Genomic DNA, 22,491 nt, shown 5'->3' with positions numbered 1-22,491 from the left:
CTTAACATTAAAAAATTGCTATCTCACTATTTGGCTACTTTATCTTATCCGAATCCAGAGGGAGCTAGAAAGTAGCCAAATAGTGCCATAGCAATTATTTAATGCGACTAAGTGTAAATTAACATTCTTCGCCATATTCACCAACACTGGCATAAATTTAATAGTAACCTGCGCTAGTATCAAGTTCTGGAGAAACCGATTGCAAATTAGTCGCCATTAAATGTTCTATACACAACCCATGTCATTCAGCTAATTGAGAGTCCACCGACCTGATGAATAAACCCATTCGTTGACAAATACTCTTGGAAAGTCAGTACATTCGACACAAAATAGTGACCCAATTTCTAAGAGATCCATCTTAAACCTCCACATGGCAAAAAAATTCTGAATATGAGTCCTTAATTTCTAAAATGTTTACCGCACATTTTCTATATGCGACACTTCCATTTTATTATACAAGAGATGCTAATGTTGAGCACATTCTGTTAACATTCAGTGAAATACTCCAATTCTACAGCTTGCTCAGATCTAGGGCAGTGTCAACTATTTACCCTCAAATTCCACTCCAAAGGGTATAAATAAATATTCTAAAGATAAGGAATATCTTTCCAAGCAAACGCTTCAAGTGTTCTGCTAAGTAGCAACCCCATTGCTTACTCTTAAATAAACGACTTTGACTTAGCAGCTGAAATCAATCAGGGTATTTTTAATTAGGAGGGGATAATCAACGTACGAATCAATCACGAAAACAGTATCCTAAAACAATGATTACTGAGCAAATTCCACTACGCCATGCTATTCAACGCTTTCATAGCTGAGCGGCAGTTCTGTAGATGAAAATAAGAAGGCTTGCCCGCTAGCGTTATTTTAAGTGTGATATACGGCTTGTGTATTAAGAACGCAACAGTTTTCTAGACTGAGACGGGGAAAGCAGTCCTGTTTAACTATTGTTAGGGTAGGCAGTGTACTTAAAATACCCCAAAGTTAACAGTCCGATATATATCAACTTAATAAATTTCGCAAAATGCACAAGCATCAATAAGTCGTTTGGTCCGGCTATTCATATACAAAGTTATCTGGATGGTAGGGGCAAAATTTTTTAAGTTTTAATTTTGACCAAGATCTTCTAAGCATTCGAATTTGTTTCGCATTAACTGTTTGCACGAGCAAAAGAGTTTTGAAATTTGTATTACTATGATTTCAATTTGAAAAAGTTTAGACAAATGTTTATAATGTGAAACAAAATCACGTTTTGTACTGTTTGAATGAGGAATAGTCAATACACAGGGCGTGACCCCCACAAGGTATATTATATACAGCAAAATCACCTTGGAACAGTCTGGTACACTTGTATGGAACACCCATATTTGTATAACGGGTATTCCATTCAAGATAACGGGTTTAATATGACAGGTTGATTTAGGAAGATCACGTCAAATTCATACATAAAGCATTGCGATTCGCATAGTGATACGCTGGTCTTTCTCATGTAGCAGCGAGCCCAGATCCACCCTTCTAAATGAAGAAAATTTAATCATGCTATGCAAATACGGGTTGTTTTCTTATTGCAGCCGAAACAACTAAGGCCGAGGCGCTGTCATGGTAATTGCATATAATCTGGCCGTTTTGTCGGTTACAATTTCTAGCATCCGTAAAGACCTAAACGTACCAAGATGAAAACTAAAGTGTTCTGGGGGATTCGAAACTAGATCCTTTCACTCAGTGAAATGCGAGACAGTTCGTAAACTACCTGACCTCAAAGACAGGGAGAAATCTCTCAGTATCGGATCTGCACGATATTTAAAAATGGGGGAGGGGACCATGACATCCTGCTATTACTATCGATGTATGACAAAATGGTAACTGCGGGCTGTCTTAAGCGTATTGTGTTGGGATGTTAATTGCTGCGCTCGGAAAAACGCAGAAATTCAGGCACAATTTGCGAGTAGGCGAAACTGCCAGCCATAGCGACACTACGAATATACTCTGAACCCACAGAAAATGACAATTCATAATTTTGATTATTTACGTGAAAGCCTTTCAAGTCTTGGATATATAAATGAAAAAAAGAAATGCAAATTCGTGGTTTAGAACATTCAGTATATACGCTTATTACAGCAAGTAACTTGCTGTAATAAGATTCTCATTTATAAGAAATAAATGAGAAATTTAGACATTTAATTTAAATTAATTAGAAATTTAAACTACAGTTAAACTGTTTTCACGCACTCCAAGTTCGTAGCTTGCATTCGTTTCCCGATGATCGCGTTCGACCCCCCCCCCACCTCTCCACTTCATATCAACATTCATTCAAGTTCCTTTGCGCAAATAATCACCAAATCTACTCTATTAAAACCGCAGAGTCTCCACCTCAAGAAAGAATACTACGATTTCCAATACCATTCTTTTTAAAACATAAACCTGACTCAACAACCCAAACCATACACAAAAACTTAACCGTTCTCGCAAGCTACTTATACAAGAGAAATATAAAAATTAATTTCTTATAAAATTAAGAACTCAAAATTCGTTTCGTATATAACCAACATAAAATACACTTACAATCAGCAGCTGAGGAGATACGGATTTCAAATGTCCACAATCACAGAAATGAGACTTAAGAAACATAGCATGATAACAAGATAGATAAAGAAAAGTGGAGGTACCGAAAAGGTGATACAATAATACAATAAAGGAAATATTAACATGGATATGATATAATTTCTAAATTATTTACGTTAGATATAACATTAATGACTCCTAAATTTACTTTGTTTTGTTATTTATTTTATTTACTTTGTTTTGTTATTTATTTTATTTATTTGTTTAGTTTTGTTACCACATATCTTTGTGATAAATATTTGACAAATTGAATTGTACTGTATCACCTTTTCTATTTACTTCCTTTTTTCTATTTACATTATATACTTCCCTTGTATTGTACTGTATCAATTTCTATTTACGTTTACTTCTCATAATCGAGTTATCAATTCATAATGTACTTAATTATTTTGATTGATTATTTATATTATAGAAATTTTAAGTATTCAAAGTTTTATTAATACTACAGAAATCTCATACTGAAATGGTTTCTTATTTTTCAGTTGGGAACACAACGTTCTCTTTTAAAAAAATTCTAGCATTTTCGCAAGGTAAGAATTTAACTAGCCAAAGAAAACAAATTTGCATATAACATACAAGTAAGCCAACTTCGAGTGAGTTACTTCGAATTACAATTTGCAGGGTGTAGAAAGTATTATCAAACTATCAAGCCATTTATCTCACCTTGGCTTTCACAAAGATAATTGAAAAGGCTATGAATACTCAACATCACCACCCAGAAGATCGCTAACTCTTACATTTATACATAGTCACACACGCACACGCAGAATTATTGTTGTTATTATTAATGTGAATCTCACCAGCAAAAGGTTGTGAAACTGTGGGACATTAATACTGCGGATAGGATAAGGGTAGATAATTCAGAAAACATTTTACTAGGGAATAAACAAAGACATATAGACTTTTACTGAGCCATCTCAGGCATCCAGTAAGCACGGCAATGGCAGCCTCACACTGTACGATGAAAATCATTCTCTGTTAAGGATATTCAAGAATTATTAGCGCACAGGGATTCAAATCCACGGCCTATTGCTTGGAGAGTGGAACAGCTGTCTACTCAGCCAATCAAGATTAGCAATCAGAAACTACCAGTATACATTCTGGCGTACTGGTAGGATTTTTTCCTCCCTCTAAAATCCACAGCTGATCTCTTAGCCTACATCTTCTTTTGGAGATGCGATATAGAAAGGCTCAGGAATAATAAAGTCACTCTTGCCGTTTCCTTAGAAATTAATTGTTCTGTAATGAAACGTTAAAAAATTTCATCACATCAGAGACATGAAATGGCTTGAAAAGTTCCATCTTTGGTTGTAGAGCAGTCTCCCAAATACGAACGAAAAAGCACACACACACACACATATATATATATATATATATATATACACCGAAATGAGAAAATTCAGCAACTGAAACTAATTCAAACTCATCATCAGCAGAACGAGGCCTGTGTAGTCCTGTGGAAAGAACATATATATCCATACCACTAGGTCTCACAAAGAAAAACTTTTCTAAGTTCGATTCTAATCACCAAACTAGACGAAGTTTTCTAAGCCTTTCTTCGACTGGTTCTTGAGTTAGTTCATCTCTGGCATTGACAAAGCAAGATTTTTTCCCTCCTGGAATTTCGGGTTATTAATCCGCAACTTAAGAAAATCGATTGAGAATACACTATTACAGATATAATATTAGTGTTAGGTTAGGGAGACACAACATGGCTACATTTGTCTGCTGTACTGTCTTCACCAGATGCCAGCTAAATCATTGAAAGTCTTGGGCCAACGATCTGTGATTGGTTAAGGATGGAGATAGCAGCCCTCCTAATCTCCTAATTTCCAAAAGTTATGGCTAAACGGCTTCGCTTACTCTTTTTTGGGTATAAAAAGCGTTAGCAGATTTTTTTTTTTTTTTCATCAAGAGAATTTAATATAGACGCCATCACCGTATTCATCATCACAGTATAAACAAATTAGAAGATTTAAGAGGTACAGTTTGACATAAGTGATGTTGCAGAGACTAAGAAGACTAAAATAAGTGTGATTCTGTGAAATAATAACTGTGCGATACCTTGTAATATTCCAGTAATAGTGATCAGGGAAATGAAGGAGTAGCTAGAATATTCAAAACTAAACACAAAAATAATTTCATTGTCCAATTCCTTGTTTTGAGGAATTTGGACAATGAGATTAATTTGTAATATGGTTCCACAGAAGGTTATGCTAAGGGAGAGTTGGAGAATTTTATGGGATTATTACATAAGATACCTGACATAAAGAAGAAAAAAAGCTAGCTCCTGTTGGAGATCTGAACATAGAATAGAAAATAAATTCCAGAAATGCTCTGGGAAATTTGAAGAAAGAAGCAAATTTAATATAATGACAAGTACCTGCTAAATTTATTTTCCACCAACAAACTGTTCCGGTCACTACTGACACCATTTTTCAACAGGAAGACGTGAATAAAATCACATGGAGAGAAAACAGCAGAAAAAAGAAAAATTGTATGTTATTGTTGAGAATCACATTCCATTCGATTACCAATACAGGAATATAGAGGAGATTTTGAATAGGAATTGATCCCCATTTAGTTTTAAGAAGGATAAAAATGAATATAATATTAAAAAGAAAAATAGGTAAAAGAGTTCTAAAGAAATAAAAGCCGATCAGCTCTCAGAGGTGAACTGTAGATTCAGATATACAAATATTATTGGAGAAAATATAAACGAGTTTGAAAGTAATAATCAAATTTTCGAAACTAAGTACCAGACTCTGAAGAAACCTTACTTGAGTCAGCAAGAGATGCATGCGGTGAAATTGCCTGTAAGAATAGAAACATCAAAACTCCATATTGCACTCAGGAAGTTTAAAAGCCAGTCCTGAAAAAGAATAAAGCATATCGAATGTTCCTAACAAGTCAGTGTGTGCCCTGAGAGAACACAGGGTAAATATATGAAAGTGAAACAATATTAAAAAAGTAACTAAGTCTGACTAGAAGAATGATAACAATCATAATATATATTAGTGTTTCTTAAACTGTATTAAAGACCAATTCTGTTGTCTTATGTCTTGAGATGACCGACTCTTATCTCATCCGGATGTCATATGCGAAAACCTGTAGGAGTTCCCTGGAATATTCTAACTTTTATAATTTGTATCAGACGTGGTTTCAAAGAAGGAAAAAAAAAAAACCTCGAATGAATGGGGAAAATTACTTTTAATTTTCTCCATTAATTAAATTAAAAATGACTTAATTAAAAAAATTAATTAAGTCATTTTTATTAAAATGATTTAATTCTAAAAGATTTAAGTTACTTTATTAATAAAAATAAAATAAATAAGTAAACGCCCCTTTTATTCCCTTATAGAAAGTAGGCGAGGCCTTTTAAAACCATCTAGCTTTTGGAGACTGAGTGGGCAGTTCAGTCTCCACCGGTAAGAAATCACAGATAGCTGGCCCATGTCTATCACTAATTATAGGCAGACAGATAAAGAGACGAGCAAACAAGTGCTGCCATCTCTTGTTACCTAACCCTAACAGGATATGTTACTGTCTGAAATAATGTATGATGAAAAACCCGAATTTCCGGGAGGAAAAACCCTCTTGCATGTGCCAGATAGCGACTAACTCGGGAACCGATCGAAGAAAGGCTGGACCCAAACTTATGTCTATCTTCATGCAGCCAAGAGCAGAGGGTGCAAGCGCCACTTTCACTGAGTATATTTTATAAAATAAATATTTTATTAAATAAAACAACAAATAAATACATAGTAATAAAAAAATACATCATATTTTTACACATGCTTTAACCTCCTGAAGGATTTTACTATTTGTTACAAGTAATTCATTTTGTGAATTTACTTCTCATAGTCATGAACAGTGAATAGTTATATGACATTAATTACACTATTAGTTACATTCAGGTTTTAACTCTTAATACCGTTCTTTTACTGTTATTAACTATTTAATTGTTAGCTCTTTTAACACATTGTTATTTGATTACACATTTTGATTTCTTCAAGTTCATTTAGCATTCCAGAAATTGTCTTATTAGCTGATGCTCTTTTTCTCTGTCACACACACACACACACACACACATGAAGGTAACGATGGAACTTTTTTTGTATATTTACACCGACTGTTCTGTCATACATATGGTCACACCTGTATGTCCAAATAGTAACATAGTTATAATAATTATAATTGTTTGTACTCTGCTTAGCTTTTTCTCGTGTAGGCAAAATATTAGATTTTCATTTATTATTTGATTCTGTGGCATCCATTGTTTCACAAGATTCCAGATTTCCTCTGCTTTTTTACAAAAATCATCATGTGGTAAAGTGTTTTTGGCTGTTTGCAGAATGGACAGGTTGCAAGACCATCCAACGGTATTCCTTTTGCCACAACCCACATTTTAGTTGGCAAACATGTATGTTGAAATTTAAAGAAAAATGTTTTATAGGACGGACTTATTGGAAGATGAAATACATTGTTTAAGACTGAGCTTAATTTGATCTCTCATCTTTTTTGTTCTCGATGCTGAGATATTGGGATAATGGTTCTAGATAGTTTGCATATATTGCTCTTGAAAACGATCTTTTTTTGATCGAAGGAAGAGAGCTGATGACTTTTTCAGGAAGGCACTTCTGTAGAAAAGAAATTGCATATCCGTGTTATGATTTATTATGCGCCACTTCCACTGAGCTACACAGGCCGTTATTATTTGTAATATTATGTATCATCCGTTTTTTTTTATTAAAATATTTTATAGGTGACAATTCATTATAATAATTTCTTTCCGATAATTTTTCTGAAAATTTTCGCATGGATTTCTTAAAAAAATTATGTAGGTTTCCACAATCTTAAAAAGTTCAAGAAATACTGATATATAATATGATCCGCAATATTTATAGGCCTAGGATACCTGCTCAAGGTGGCTCTGGTAAACATAATTTTAAGATAAGTTAGTCAGTCTTATGCCTAAACTTTGGTAAGACTACAGAAAATAAATACCATGCAAGTTGCAAAATATCCTGAGGTTATTAAACAAAAAACCTAGAAATGATGGAAAGTTTACTGTAAGAGGAATCAGATAATAGAGGTGATATAAAAACTCAAATGTCTGGAGTAATTACTTTGAAAGACTATTATATCTGAGTTCAACAAAAGCACAGTACAGTGGTAGAAACTATTCAAGCGAATTGCATCGAAGAGTACATCAGTATACTTGAAATACAAAAAGCAATCATAATATGAAATGTGGAAAGCCAGCTAAAGGTACATGATTCAACAAGAACTGTACAAATATGAAAGTATAAAAGTTTTACAGTGTTTACACTGCATAATTCAGCAGGTCGAACATGCTTATTGCTTACATAAGAGAAGAAGCTAAGGAAAACTAGAAAAGAAATCTAAATAATAAGAACCATCTCATTTCAGGCCAAACACATATTGTCTGTATCAGATTTTCAGTTTAAGAAACTAAAAGATTTCATGGAATATAACAAGGATTATATATATTAAAAGTGTTTGTACATTAAAAAGATTCCAAGATAAATGCTATTGAAAATGCGCCAGTTGTATAGCATAAACCAGACAATATATAAACTATGATCAATATATACAATATAATCAAAATCAAATCAGCTAAAGCCTTTTTATTCCCGTACAGGGAGTAAACGAGGCCGTTTTAGCCCTATCTAACTTTTGGAGATTGAGTGGGCAGTTCAATCTCCACTGGTACCTAATCAGAGATAGTTATCCCAAGGCTACCACTAATTAAGCAGCATGCAGTGAGGAGACGGCTGCTCAACAAGTGTCGCCTTCTCATGGTCTCTAACCCTAACACAATATACGAGAGTGGGCTGAAAAGTTCTCTGCCTCGACCATACATGGCAACACTATCGGCAATATTTTTTTTCTAAGGTGGTTCATCTGTCATAAGCATTCATATGAAATTACAAGTGATTCTATCAAGTAGTTTGTTTTATACAGCTGTCTGAGGCTAAAGTGTTGTCTGTATCCCTCGAAATGGATAAAATTGAGTACCGTGCGGTTATAAAATTCTTTGTAAAAGAAGGTTTATCGCCAAAAGAAATTCATTCGAAGTTCATAAATTTATGGGCACTCTTCTCCTTCGTTTCTGACAATTAAGAAATGGGCTGCCGAGTTTAAACGTGGCCGTACCAGCCTTAAAGATGATCCAAGTTAAGGACGTCCAAAAAGTGTAACAACACCATAAATCATTGATCAAGTACACGATATGATATTGGATGACCGGCTAGTCAAAGTACGTGAAATTGCTGAGACTATAGGCATTTCAAAAGAATGTATAGGATGTATTTTTCATGAAGAATTGCATATGAAAAAACTGTGCAAGATGGGTGCACAGCAGATCAAAAACGCACTCATATGAAAATCTCTAAACAGTGCTTGGAGCGTTTTAACAAGAATAAAACTGATTTTGTGCATTGATTTATTACTATGGATGAGACTTGGATTCACCATTACAATCCAAACAGTGGACAAAAGCCAGTTGTTCAGTGCGAAAGAAGACAAAGTCAATTCCATCAGCAGGAAAGGTCATGCCATCAGTGTTTTGGGAAGCTAAAGGCATTTTGTTTATTAATTATCTTGAAAAGAGTAAAACAATAACCGGGGAATATTCCAATCTTTTAAACAGACTAGACGAATAAATTCGTGAAAAAAGGACCGGTTTGCAAAAGAAAAAAAAATCATCTTTCATCGGGACAATGCACCTGCCCACAAAGGTGTTTTGGCAATGGGAAAATTAAGGTATCTGCACTATGAATTGTTGGAACATCCACCCTATTCCCCAGATTTGACTCCCTCTGACTTCTATCTCTTCCCAAAACTAAAACCCTTCCTCAGTGGTCAGCGTTTCTCTTCGAATCAAAAGGTATTTTGCAGATCTTACTGAGAATCACTACAGGGATAGTGGCGCTGGAGCATCGCTGGAATAAATGTATTAGTCTTACGGGAGATTATGTTGAAAAATATAAATAATTTTGAAATTATAAATTCGTATTTTCATTGTTAAGCCGAGAACCTTTCAGGCCACCCTCCTATATTTAATATCTGAAATAGTGTGGGTTCTGCGGTCAATTTTCTTGAGTTTGCGGGACGAAACACCAGACTTTCAGGGAGAAAAATCCCTCTAGCCAGTGCCAGAGATTGACTAACTCGGAAACCGGGCGAAAAAAGGCTTACGAAAATTTCCTCTAGTCACCGACTAGATTTGAATCCAAGTCTTCCTTCGTGCTGCCCAGCGCCGTGGTGTGCAAACGCACATCCACTGAGCTACACTATATTTGAGTTGTAAATTAGCAGTTTAGAATTGAATGAAGTACAGGTAGTGATGATGAGGCCAACCTATTTATTTAGCTTATGGCTACATGAAAACTGGTAAGTGAAAAGTACAATCACAATTTCCAGAAAACAAATGATGAAAATCTTAACATATAAAAGTACATTACATAAAAGGCACAACTTGTTTTCTAAGTCTTTCCCTTTTTTTTAATTATAAAGCAAAAGTAACTTGTCATAAAGCCATGGACAATTATTGTCCTGCTGCACCAAGTATGACAAGGCCGTATGTTTTCACAACATTAAAGTAGCTGCATCCGAGGTTTAAGTAGAGAGCAGTTGTGTCTTGTGTGAGAAAACTTGATCCATTAGAGGAGGCTCATTTTACACTGTATCAACATCTTCTAAGATGAGGAGGAGTTCTGCTGATACTATGAGAGTAACTACGAGAATAACGTCTTCGTGGTGAGACGGACTGTGATCTGTTTCCTCCATAACCACCGCCAACATCATACCAACTACAGGTCAAGGTCCAGGCTGGAAAGCCAATTCAAAGCCTCATCCATCACCTTGTGGATGTCCTGTAGGCCACCACCGTGAAATTGGCACCTTGGGAAGTCGTGCACAATATCAGTAATCGTCTGAGCCACGGGAGAACAATCACAATAAGGGTGATCTGACAGCCCCCATTTATGTAGAAGATAGCTACATCTACCCTGACTAGTTCTGATCCTGTTTATGGATGACCAAATCTTCCTAGGAAGACCAAAACCAGGCTGCAGAGCACAGGGATCTTCTACCAGGAAGCCGTTTGTTGGGAGATTGTTGGACCAGTATTCTCTCCATATGCCAGATATTGATGGCAGCACAGCTGAAGAGAGTTCGTCCATGGACCAGAGAGGCTTTCTAGATTTGAGGCGAAGACTAGGTGGATTTATGAGAGTCTGGTGTAGGGGTAGGAGTGGGTTTTGGTTGCTCATTGCGTTATTAAATTCCTTAATCCAGCTTGTCTTCTCCGTATGTGTGGTGGAGCAATGTTAGATAGAACAGGCAGCCAGGAGAGAGGGGTGCTTCTCACTGTCCCACCAATTGTGCGCATGGTAGAGTTCAGCTGGGTGTCGATAATGCTAGTGGGCTAGTGTTAGTGGGGATAATGTTGGTCTGTAATTTTCTCCAGTAGTCTAAGGGTTTCCTTTATGCAAAGGAAATGTTTTACCTTCCTTCCACTCCCTAGGGTCCTTACCAAGTAAAAAGTATTGACAATTCCTTTGCACATTAATGTAATATCCGAGATGATATCTCATTCGAATCTACAGCAGTATTTTCATTTAAATTCCGCAGTAACCTAAGTACCTTTGATTCATTAATTTCAATTCTCATATCATTTATTGCTATATAAAAAAAATTATTCTCGCTCGGGTGATAAGTTTTTGAAAAGTGGTCACTCAGAAACTCTACTAATACATCTGACTCAGTCACCTCGATACCATCAGTACCCTCTAAAATTATTCTTCCTTTTACTTGCCACGTAGCGAAAGAATTCTTTGGAATTTCCTTTGACCACCTGCTTGGCTAAGTTCTCATAATCTGATTTAGCCTTCTTTACTATGCTGGTAACCTTTCTAGCCTAAGCTTTGTACTGTTCGTGAATGTGCTGATCACCTTTCTCCTTGTAAATCCTCCATAACATTTTCTTGTATTGCAGATCACGCCTAATGCTACTACTCATCCTACCTTATTTATTTCAAGACCATGGGAATATATATTCCAATATTGCTTCTTTCAGATACCCACTGATTATATCCCATGCACTGCTAACATCTTTCCACCCTGCAATTTTTTATGCCATGGGACAGCTGTAAGCTGCCTCCGGAGTTTGCTATAATTACCTAAACTGTATTTCCATATACTCCTTCTTAAGAGAGAAATTCACAAATTTTGCAACCTCCAAAGTCAATACTGCATGATCATTCCCATCAATCGGAGGTAACGTGGACACCTTATTTATGCATAGGTCTTCTGAACCTATGATCAAATCTAGCACTCTCTCTCACCACGATCCCTTTAGATATATGCTGAATTGTATTATAATCTATGCAGTATACAAATTAATTCTTTTCTGAATAACCAAGGAACGATTTAAATTCGGTAATTTCAATCATTCCTTGGTTATGGTTTAAATCGTAATGCAAACCCCGAATCAACACGCAGCATCGTCTTCAGTGGTGCACAGATCGTGGAAAGGTGTGAAACGGAGCGACGAATCATTCTATACATTGTACTGAGAAATGGAGCGGCAGATGCCTGGTGAACGTCTCTTAGAGTTTATGTTTCTTAAAAAGATACTAGAACCTTCATGCAAAAAAAAAAAAAAAGGAAAAGGTGTATGTGCGTTACTTTATTTTTCTTATCTGCTAATATTTCCGCTCACTATGTTCTACAGCATCAGATCTCACTTACCTTCGAAAAAATACAAGAAACATTATTATTATTATTATCTTTCAAATTATTATTATGATTAGGATATTAGAATAGACGGCGCTGTGTAGACTTACGAACTGGCGACTGGTGATATCGCTGACCCCGTTTTTTATAGTTTTAAAGTGGTTCCAACTCATGTTTTTAATTTGAAAGTGTTCCCAAGTAACTGTACCAGTCACGCCGAATACAGTGATATAAAATTCACCGAAATCAGCTAAGAAGAAACCAAATTTTGAAGTGTTGAAAAGTGAACAGAGAAGACCGTTGTCAACAACGCGCGAAGAACAAAGGACGTCGCCATCTTTACAATCATGCCACAATTGCTCAAAGAAGAAAGGTGAATCATAAAGTGTATCAAATGCCTGAAGGATTTATCAGCCGACGAAAATCAAATAACCTGTACGAAATGCAGTAGGATTCTACACTTAAAATGTACTGGCTTTTCAGAAACAACCTGGCAATGTAATACCAATGCAACACGCGAGGAATGGAAGTGTGTAATATGCAGGAGGAACAAAGAAACTCACCTAAGGCAGCCACCTACGACTCAGCCGATTATACAGGAGGCAAAATCAGATGAGGAACTGAACAGACAAAAAAATACAGGTGAGTCCTATAATTTCAACTTTTTAAATATACTAATAGAAAACGGTCTAGAGACAATAAAAGCCAGCTTAGTAGATCTTGTGCAAGAACTCTTCAACAAACAGAACGAACAAATAACAAAAACTCTAGCGAATATGAAGATTTGGTCAAACATCATAACTTAGCTGTGATAGAAGAGTTGTAAAAGACATCAAAATCAGCATTAACGCACTAAATGTTTCTTTCATCAACATCAACACAATTTGATTAAAGAAACATCCAAACTCCGTCAAGAACTTCATTCTCTAAAACCACAATACGAACGTTTAAATCAGCAACAACATAAAGAAGATCTTATTATAAACGATCCTCCTGAGCACCTACAGAAAACCTCAGAGACGTAGTTTTAAAATTAGGCCTTGCAATTGACATTCCCCTACAGCATAACGACATTCAGACTGTAAATCGGATTCCTAGGAAGAGCAAAAAACAAGGCTTGCCATGACCTGCACCAGTGATAGTTCGTCTTACAAGCAAGTCCCCAAGCGACAATCTCATAAAAGCCAGGAGAAAACACCAGTTGCCAAGGACTTGAATGCTTTGCAAGAAAACGCACCAATCTTCCTATCCGAATATTTAACACCATTCAACCAGAATCTGTTGTACCAAGCAAAAACAGGGAAAAAAAAACAATTTTTGTGGATCAGAGATGCCAAGATATTCTTGAGGAAGTCACAAACTTCAAAACCGATACAAATTAAAAGCTCAGAAGATATAGAAAAGCTGCCACAGTGAAAAAAAAGTCTCCTAATTAGTTCAAAAAGAAGACCACAATAAAAATGAATGTGAGCCACCAAGACAGATGCAATAACACCAGAACATGCCAGCAATTTCACTTTCATCAGACTTTTCAGATCATTTATTTGACCTCCCAAACATCAGCCTACTTCCAACACAGCAATCAAATCAATAAAAAAAATACATATATCTAGCCAGTGTCATCCTCAGATAAGCTCGTTAAAAAGCTTCGAGGATGCAAGCAGAGACACTACATCTCAACTGAGATCAACAACAACAAAAGAATTATTTAGTATATTGAAGTGCTGTAGTTACAGCGTTTAAAAACATTAAAAAGCAAAAATTGTAAAATATATAACTTACTGTTATGTTATACTTAAATGCTGTTAACAAATGTAACCTTATCCAATTGCAAACTATAAATTACCATCCATAATAATTATTATTAACACATTTTAGAATACAAAAACGGAAAATTTTGTATGAAATTTACTGTAAAAAATATATATGTAATATGTGTGATTTTCTTTCTTGACTACTTGTATAATAACTATAACACTTTTTTTTGAAGGTTAGTCAAGTGAGTTTTAACTTATCAAAATTAAAACTCACTTGACTAACCTTCAAAAAAAAAGGTTATATTTATATATGTAATATGTTTGGACACCTCCAGGGAGTTCAAAGACTCATCGAGAGAGGCACCTACTCTACAACTTTATGTCTCCACTAACTACAACGACCCACCATCTACACTAATGCCATCTACTGCCAAACACCTCCACTAGTATTTTCATAGGCAATCACAAACAACCCTGCCAAAGGCTGGATTCGAACCCGCAGCCTCTTGACTGGAGAGCAGACATGCTAACCACTCGGCCAGCCAGGCTGGTTAGACTAAAATTTAGATTAAAATTAAATTCAAAAGAAAAAAAGACATGAAAAATAGTTCGAAGTCTCTACTTCATTCATGCAATACATTTCGATATAATGATCTATCATATCATTATACACGGCTTGGAAAGATGTCAACAGACAACCCATCTATTCAGCAAATTGTTGACAAATTTCAGGTCAACAATCAGTGATACCATACTGAGAAGTACAGAGAGTCAACTGCAAATGCTACCCGCAGGGGACAACTAACCACACTGACCGGAGGACGCCATGAAGGATAATATGTATTCGTAGACTGACACGTTGAACGCGGAGTTCCGGACATCGACTAGAACACGAATCCGCACAAACACATTCAGAACTGAGGCTCACAACATGGGTTTCCATGGTATGACCACAATATGTAAGCCCCACATTACCCGAATCAACATGCAGCATCTTCTTCTGTGGTGCACAGAGCATGGAAAGGTTTGATATGGAGCGACGAATCACTCTACTGAGAAATGGAGCTATTGGAGTGGCAGATGCCTGATGAATGTCTCTTACCAGAGTGCAGACTCTACAATAGCCGAACCAGCATGCAGTGTCGTCTTTAGTCATACAAATCACACTGCATCTTCTACCAAGCAGATGAATGGGTGTGGTAGATGCCTCTTACCAGAGGGTTTTTTTTTTAATCTGTCCACAAACAAAAGGTCACTAGACCTATTACAAATTACTGCCTTGTGTGGGTAAGAGGAATTGAAGAAAGGAGGTGTCTGTTCACATTTTGCTTGAACAATTTTCTTTGGGGGAGGATGTTCCAAAGAACAGAAGTAAATGGGATGAAGGAGGAGGCTGTGAAATTTGTTCGGTGAGTTTCAAAATGGACTATAAAAGGATGTTTCTTAGCAGTGGCTCTTGTTTTGATTTTGGAGGAGAGTGGCGGAATAATAGTTCAGCAGACCACTGTCCATGAAAGTAGAAGAGGCACGAGTCAGAAACTGAGCGTACTCCACCCAAGTACGGGAGCAATATTCCATGGCTGAACGGATTTGGGCTTTGTATAGAGTTAGCAGCTGCGAAATAATGTCTTGTTTGAAAAAATACACCAAGTTTTTTGGCAGCTGATGAAGCTATAATTGAAATGTAGTTATGCCAGGAAGATCAGAGGTGCGGGTCAGTCCGCGTAGAGAAACCTGATCGTGTTTGCATATCTCAGTATTTTTGAGGGGGAGGGATGTGAGCTCTTTCTTGCGAGTGATCAGACAGGCCTGAGTTTTGTGGCATTAAAGTTTACGAAGTTGTCCTTGCCCCCACTTGGATATAGCTAGGAGATCCATTGTTCAAGTTGCGGGTCATGGTAGATCTTCAGGATTCTAATACTTGTGCACTACAAGGTTTGTCGATAATGAAAAGGAGGAATGGGGTGCACTCTCATCAGGAAAGTTATGGATAGGATTGGAAATCTGAGAGAGTAGGTCACTTATATACATACAAGAGGAAGAGAGTGGGTGATAGAACAGAACCCAGGGGTACTCCTGCATTGGTAGGGAAAATTTGAGGAGAGTAAATCGTCCACCATTACACATTGTGAGCAACCAGTGAGAAAGTTGAGATCCAGTTGTAAAGTGAGGAAGGCAGACCATGGGGTGGCAGTTTGTTAAGTAGGCTCATGTGGCAAACCTGATCAAATTCCTTTGAAATGGCGAGGGTAACCACGTGAGTTTATCCAAATTTTTCCATGGCTTCAGTCCAACGGTGGGTGGTGAAAGCAAGATCAGCTGTAGATCGTGAGGGGCAGAATCCATACTGTTGGTCACTGATTAGTTGGTATGTCTATGTGATTCAAGAGTTGGTTGTTGACCTTCTCCATAATTTTAAAGAGAACAGAAGTGAAAGCAATTGGAAGATAGTTTGTTGGTTGATTTTTATCGCCTTTCTTTTGGATGGGCTGGATATGGACCTTCTTCGATGTTGTAGGGTAGATGCCAATTGAATAGGATAGGTTGAAGAGGCGATACAGGATAGGTGTTAGCTCAGGGGAACAATAGTTGGAATAACATTAGCACCAGATGACTTTCTGTGTTCATGTTATTGAGGATTCTTCTTGTTGCAAAACTATGGGCAACATGAAGGGAGCCATTCTTGGTAGTGTGGAGGGAACTTTTCCCATGGTCATCAATGCAGAACTGAAGAGAACAGTGATGCCAGTAAGTTGGTCTTTCCTTTAGGTGGGCAACTAAAGTACCATCTGGTTGTGAGAGTGGTGGAAACATGGGTGGACAGAAGTTGCACTCAATGGTCTTGGCGAGGGAACCAGGAGTGACTGCCATTTGGGCAGGAGACAGATTTGCAACATTTAACCCTTTCAAGGTCTACCTTGAATTTGATGATTCTTTTACAATTGTTGCAAGCTGCAGTGTAGGCAGCTAGAGTTTTGGTCTTGAGCCATTTGTGGTAAGCAGCAGTTTTTTCTTTTACAGCATTGACACACTTGTTTGTTAACCAAGCCTTTGATAGTGGCTGAACATTTGGAGTGGAATAAGGGATGAAATCCTTTATTCTTGTGAGGATGATTTCTGTTATTCCATTTGAGGTTATGTTTGGATCAGAAGAACTGAAGCAGTAGTTGGATCATGTGAAGGAGGAATAGAAGTTGCAGAGGTCCTCCCAGTTGGCACCCTTGTAGTGCCAAAGGACATGAGAATGTGAGCTAGTGGGTGAAGGTTGTTCTGTGGCAATAGACTTGTATGAGGTTGTGGTCTGAGTTAGCAAGAGGAGAACAGAAAACCACATTATACCTGGAAGGGGAGCTTGTTAGGAAGGTCAATGTGTAGCCAAATTGGAGGGGGTTGTCTGGTATTCTGGTAGGAAGGTTGATTATCTGAGATAGGTCATTGCTGATGGCAAACACCGTAGCATCCCTGCCTGCTTGGTCAGTGAAACTGGAGGAGTTCTGTGCCAATGTGAGTTGTGGACATTGAAGACCCAAAGGAGGATTAGTTGAATAGGCCAGAGTAACTGACAGAGTTTGGAGTGATATATAGAACATATGAAAGGGTAGGTTGATTAGGTAGAGAAATTTTGAATCAAAACAGATCAAACAGTGGGATCTGTTTTGGAAGTGCACTCCCTGGCATTGTATGTATGTCGGTTCTGATGTATGCACAAGTGTCGCCCTTGTAACATTGTAGAACCAGTAGTTGTTGGGCAGTTGAGGTGGACAATGGCTGTTAAGGTAGCCAGTTGTGGTTCTGATAGGAATAGTGCTTTTGGTTTAGATGACTGTAGATGGTAATAGACATTGTTTATATTGCTGTGTAGACCACAGATGTTGGTAAAGTGGATGTTGAAAATTTGTTTTGATAAAAATTGATGTTGGTGAATTGCTTGATTGGATGTTTCATGTTTGTGGTTTTCTATAAGTTTTTTTTAACTATTTTTTCTGGGAGAATTTTTGAGATCTACAGCAAAATTGCATTTCTTTGCTTTGTGGTTCATTGTATTTTGTGAGGAAGAGATAGAGGAATTGGGGTGCATCGACAGCCCTTTAGTAGTCCAATTGTGTAATCCCAACTATGAAATTTAAATTTAAATTTAAATAAAGGTGGTGTGATCCTACTTTTCCTGGTTTAGCCTCAGACCCCCTGTTTGTGGTGCCATGAACATTGAACTTCAAGAGGTTGAATGCTGCTTGAGCCCTAATCAAGAGCTGTCTACTGTAGGCAACATCAGAATGCATTCCAAAAGGTCAAGAGATTAAAAGAATAGGTGTGAAATGGATGAATCAAGAGGTAACTTATGTAATTAAAGTATTATGTAAGAAGCACAAGTGATTGATGATTATCAGTTGCATGGGAGTATATAAAGGGCAGACAAAGAAGGTGACTCACTTGATAAGGGCAGCAAAATTTTAGCCTAAAAAAATCCTAGGGAGTTTTTCTAATATGTGGCCAGTTGAAGAAGAAAGAATGATTATGGAGGGATGATGTTGATTGGTTAAAATGATGAATGATAATTGCTGCAGAGGATGTAGTTGTATTTAATGAACAATTCATAAAAGTATTTCATTCTTGTGAATGTAACATCATGCAAGCTTGAATGCATTGGGAAGGGAGGATCCTTTAATAAGTGAGCAATGGGAAATCTGAAAATGACATGACAATATATATATGTATATATGAGGAATTGAAAAAGTGACGATAATAAGTCTGTAGAGCTTGATATATCACCACATGTTTCGAGGTAATGTTCCAGGGAATTAACAGCTTTTAATCTTTTTAACATGAGTCTTGGGTCAAATCTCAAAGGAGTGGAAAGAGGGCAAAATTATTCCAATTCATAAGGAAGGTGATAAGACTAAGGCTTTGAATTATATGCCAGTGTGTGTGTTGGGGGGGGGGGGGGTAAATGGCTAGGGAGATTAGTTAGGACCAAGATGTAGAATTGAAGGGTTGACAATAGGAAGATACTCTTTGATGAGCATGGATTTGTTAAAGGAAAATAGTGTTTTAACAATCCACTTAGTTATAACATGGTTTGAAATGGTGATATGCAAATAATGCAAAGTTGGGCAGAACTATCAGGAGCAGAGTGGATGCTGTGGCTTTGCAAGAGCACCTGAATGCACTCAATGAATGAACAAATAATTGATGTCAGTTCAGTGTTGCAAAGTGTCAAGTTTTGAAATTTGGGAAGTAAAGATGGAATGTACAGTACACAAATTGATGGAAATATCCTGGAGTGACTGTGGACAAAATTCCTAATTCAGGAACATATTGCTAAAATTGTGAGGACAACACAGCAAATAATGGGAATGATGCAGAGGGTATTGACTTGTAGAAGTAAGGATTTTACAGTTCCATTGTACAAGGCTTCGATCAGAACACATATTGATTACTGTGCACAGATCTGGTCACCTGGTTTTCAAAAAAGTTGGATGTGTATTGGAAAGGATCCAGAGACAATTGGCTAAGGTGGCTTCTGGTCTGTGGAATGTTGAATATGTAGACAGGTGAAGATGCAATTTGCAGAAACTGGTGAATAGAGGATGGGGGGGGGGATATGATTGAGACATAAGGGGGTTATTAACTGGTTAATGCAGAGGAGATTTTGCATAGAATGGAGATATAGGGAGAGAATATGCAGTCTGAGCAAGGGGGGGGATAGGAGAAGGTTTTTACGTGGAGAATGGTAATAGATTGGAATGCATTGCTCAGGCTTGTGGTAAATGCAGAAAGCCAAACATTTAAGACATAGTATGATAAACTGTCTATGACAGTGGAACAGCCCCGATGAGTCTTTTGACTCCAACCCACACAGAAATAGCACAAGATCTACATCATATCAGTACAATGTGTGGGCAAATAAATTAATCCCTATACTGAATTATCAGTATAACATTAAAATCAGTGTCATGTAGTGTTGTGCAGCACTCAGAACCTCATATTTCTCCCCATCATGCTGGACTCATTTTTTTCATATTTCTTCATCTCTCTATTGTCACACCATTTTAACATTCCATTCTTTCTTGAATTCTACTTAACATCATCGAATTTGTTCCCTCATTTGAAATGCTTTTATCATTCAACACATTACTTTCAGCTTCTCCGGCTACTAACTGTGTACTAATCCTTATTCAACCCAAACTGAAAATACTGTTTTAACATTGAAGTGCATCAAAAACTTTTCTAAAAATTCTCAATGCTGTCACATTCAACATTTCACACTCCTCAGTCTAACTAATTATCACACATTTCTGGTAATTTTAGCATTATCCTTTTTTCTGAATATATATATATTCAATATACATCACATGAAAATTTTCAAGTTGATCTGAAACAAAAGACTTTTTGCCACTTAGGGATACATAAATAAATAGCAATCAAATAAACACACAACTGGATTGCTAGTTCTCTCTCTCAGGTCATTTGTTGTGTATAACTCTCTCATCCCTTTCTCAAGTTATTACAATATTACCCACCATCTTTCTTTATACATAAAGAACTCTCTCTCTCATTGATATCAAAACCTACCCAAGGTTTTGCTACTAACAGTACTCTCCCGTCCTTCTATTCACATAACACTGCCAAGTTCTCAAACATCCCAAGCTTTTTCAAGAATCAGTGCCCTAAAGAAGGGATTTCTGCACAGTCTTTTATAATGGAATAATGTCACGCTATACAAACTTTCAACACTTCTGAGACAATTGTCTTTTCTTAAAAGAACTTGGCACTTCTTTTATTATCTTTGACAATACAACAATCAAGACCAGACTACTTTTCTTGATCGAAATCTTACTTCTAGCCGTTCCTGGCATAAAGCAATCACTTCTATAGCACTTATGGCTGCCAAAAAAAACTTGGCATATTACTTTCTACTTATCCAGCTAATTCTTTAACAATCCTTCCACCCAAACTGAGAATACTATTCTGACATTTAGGGCATGGTCACCAAAAACTAATCTGAAAATTCTTGATGCTATCCAAAAAAGGACATCCAAGTAATTCCTCTCACCAGCTATTCTTTCACATAGATACTTCTATGGCACTGTTCAGCAGAGCTTGCATCCATCATTTCCCCTGGTTTTGCTAAACCTGCAATAAAATAAGCAGTTACCTAATGTTAATTTTAGTTCAACTGCCCACCCACCCACTGAATTTGCTACTCCATTCATTTTGTTTTATGTGTGTTGTGGAACACCTTTTCCTATGAAGTATTTTTTAAACATTATAACCTCCAACTTTTCAGAAGGATCAGATTCCAACTCCTGCATACACATATCAATTTACTCTTGTGTGCAACAGCACTTTCAGCAAATCATATCTTAATCATGTGTTCTCTAACCCAACTTACAGGATGAAAAAGGTAGCTACCATAAGAGGGTAACTCTTCCACCTCTTAAAGGAGCTTTGCTAATTTATCTTCACCTGAAAAAGCTCTTATAACTTTATTGCAACTAGTCTTTCAAAATAAATGGAAATGTCATATTAGTCAGTTTAATCCTCTTTAATTTTCCTGCCAACTGGACTGCAGTTGGCAGGAAAATTAAAATCATAGTTAAATGTATCATAGTTAAAAGAAAAGGATAATTATCCATTGTTGTATCAAGTTTTTTCACTGGGTAAGGAGAAGAAATTATATTATTCTATCCTTTACCCAAGCATGAACAAGCAAAAGTATGCATATGAAGTATCTTCATGCTAGACTATTTGTATATCATTGACAACACTTCCCATGATGCATATTATACTCTGCTGGATAAGTATGAGGATTCTTCATGTGCAAAACATGTTTACTCACACTTGAGAGAACGAAAATTTGTCAAACATAATTTACTATCTAACCAACTTGGAATGAACATTGGTTAATGTTCATTCCAAGCTGCACTAGTGTAGCTGTGCTGTGTAATAGCTGAAATACTCTTGCATTCTGAATTGTTGCCACACAGATGCCAGCAGACTTACTCATTTGTTTTCTTTGTGTATATTACAAAGTGCTGTGACAACTACACGGCATTTTGTTTAAGTGCCATGTAGTTGTTTCTGATCCAGTGAATAAACTTTCAATTATCTTTCATGTAGAGAATATTAATATGGTGACAGACCATTTGTCTATTGTATATGAAAGTGGATCTGTCCTGGAAGCTTTTCCTTAAACAGGTCCCTGACTGGTATCACTGGATGGAGCAGCCAAGATTTTGAATGGGATGGGCTCTTGCCTGCTCATTAGTACAGCCGAGATATTCAGTGGGTCTAACCTACTACCCAGTAAAATAGAGGTTTGGAATGAGAGCACATTACAAGTAAG

General features: G+C 36.8%; 1 protein-coding gene across 1 annotated transcript in view; it reads right to left on the bottom strand.

Annotated features, from left to right (window-relative positions):
• The window catches only part of LOC150105376 (uncharacterized), an 85,191-nt gene extending 82,565 nt beyond the window's left edge, over nt 1–2,626 (bottom strand). Inside the window, exon 1 of the mRNA XM_090394117.1 lies at nt 2,563–2,626. The gene's annotated coding sequence lies outside the window, so the exon portion shown is untranslated. The remainder of the gene's footprint in view (nt 1–2,562) is intronic.
• Nucleotides 2,627–22,491: the final 19,865 nt, after the last annotated feature.

The sequence above is a fragment of the Typopeltis vanoorti genome, chromosome 6 (genome assembly GCF_054136105.1).
Source record: "Typopeltis vanoorti isolate ZY-2024b chromosome 6, IOZ_Tvanoo_1.0, whole genome shotgun sequence".
In the NCBI taxonomy this organism is placed as follows: Eukaryota; Metazoa; Arthropoda; class Arachnida; order Uropygi; family Thelyphonidae; genus Typopeltis; species Typopeltis vanoorti.
Note: the sequence above shows the minus strand (reverse complement) of the source record. Positions and strands in the feature narration are given on the sequence as shown.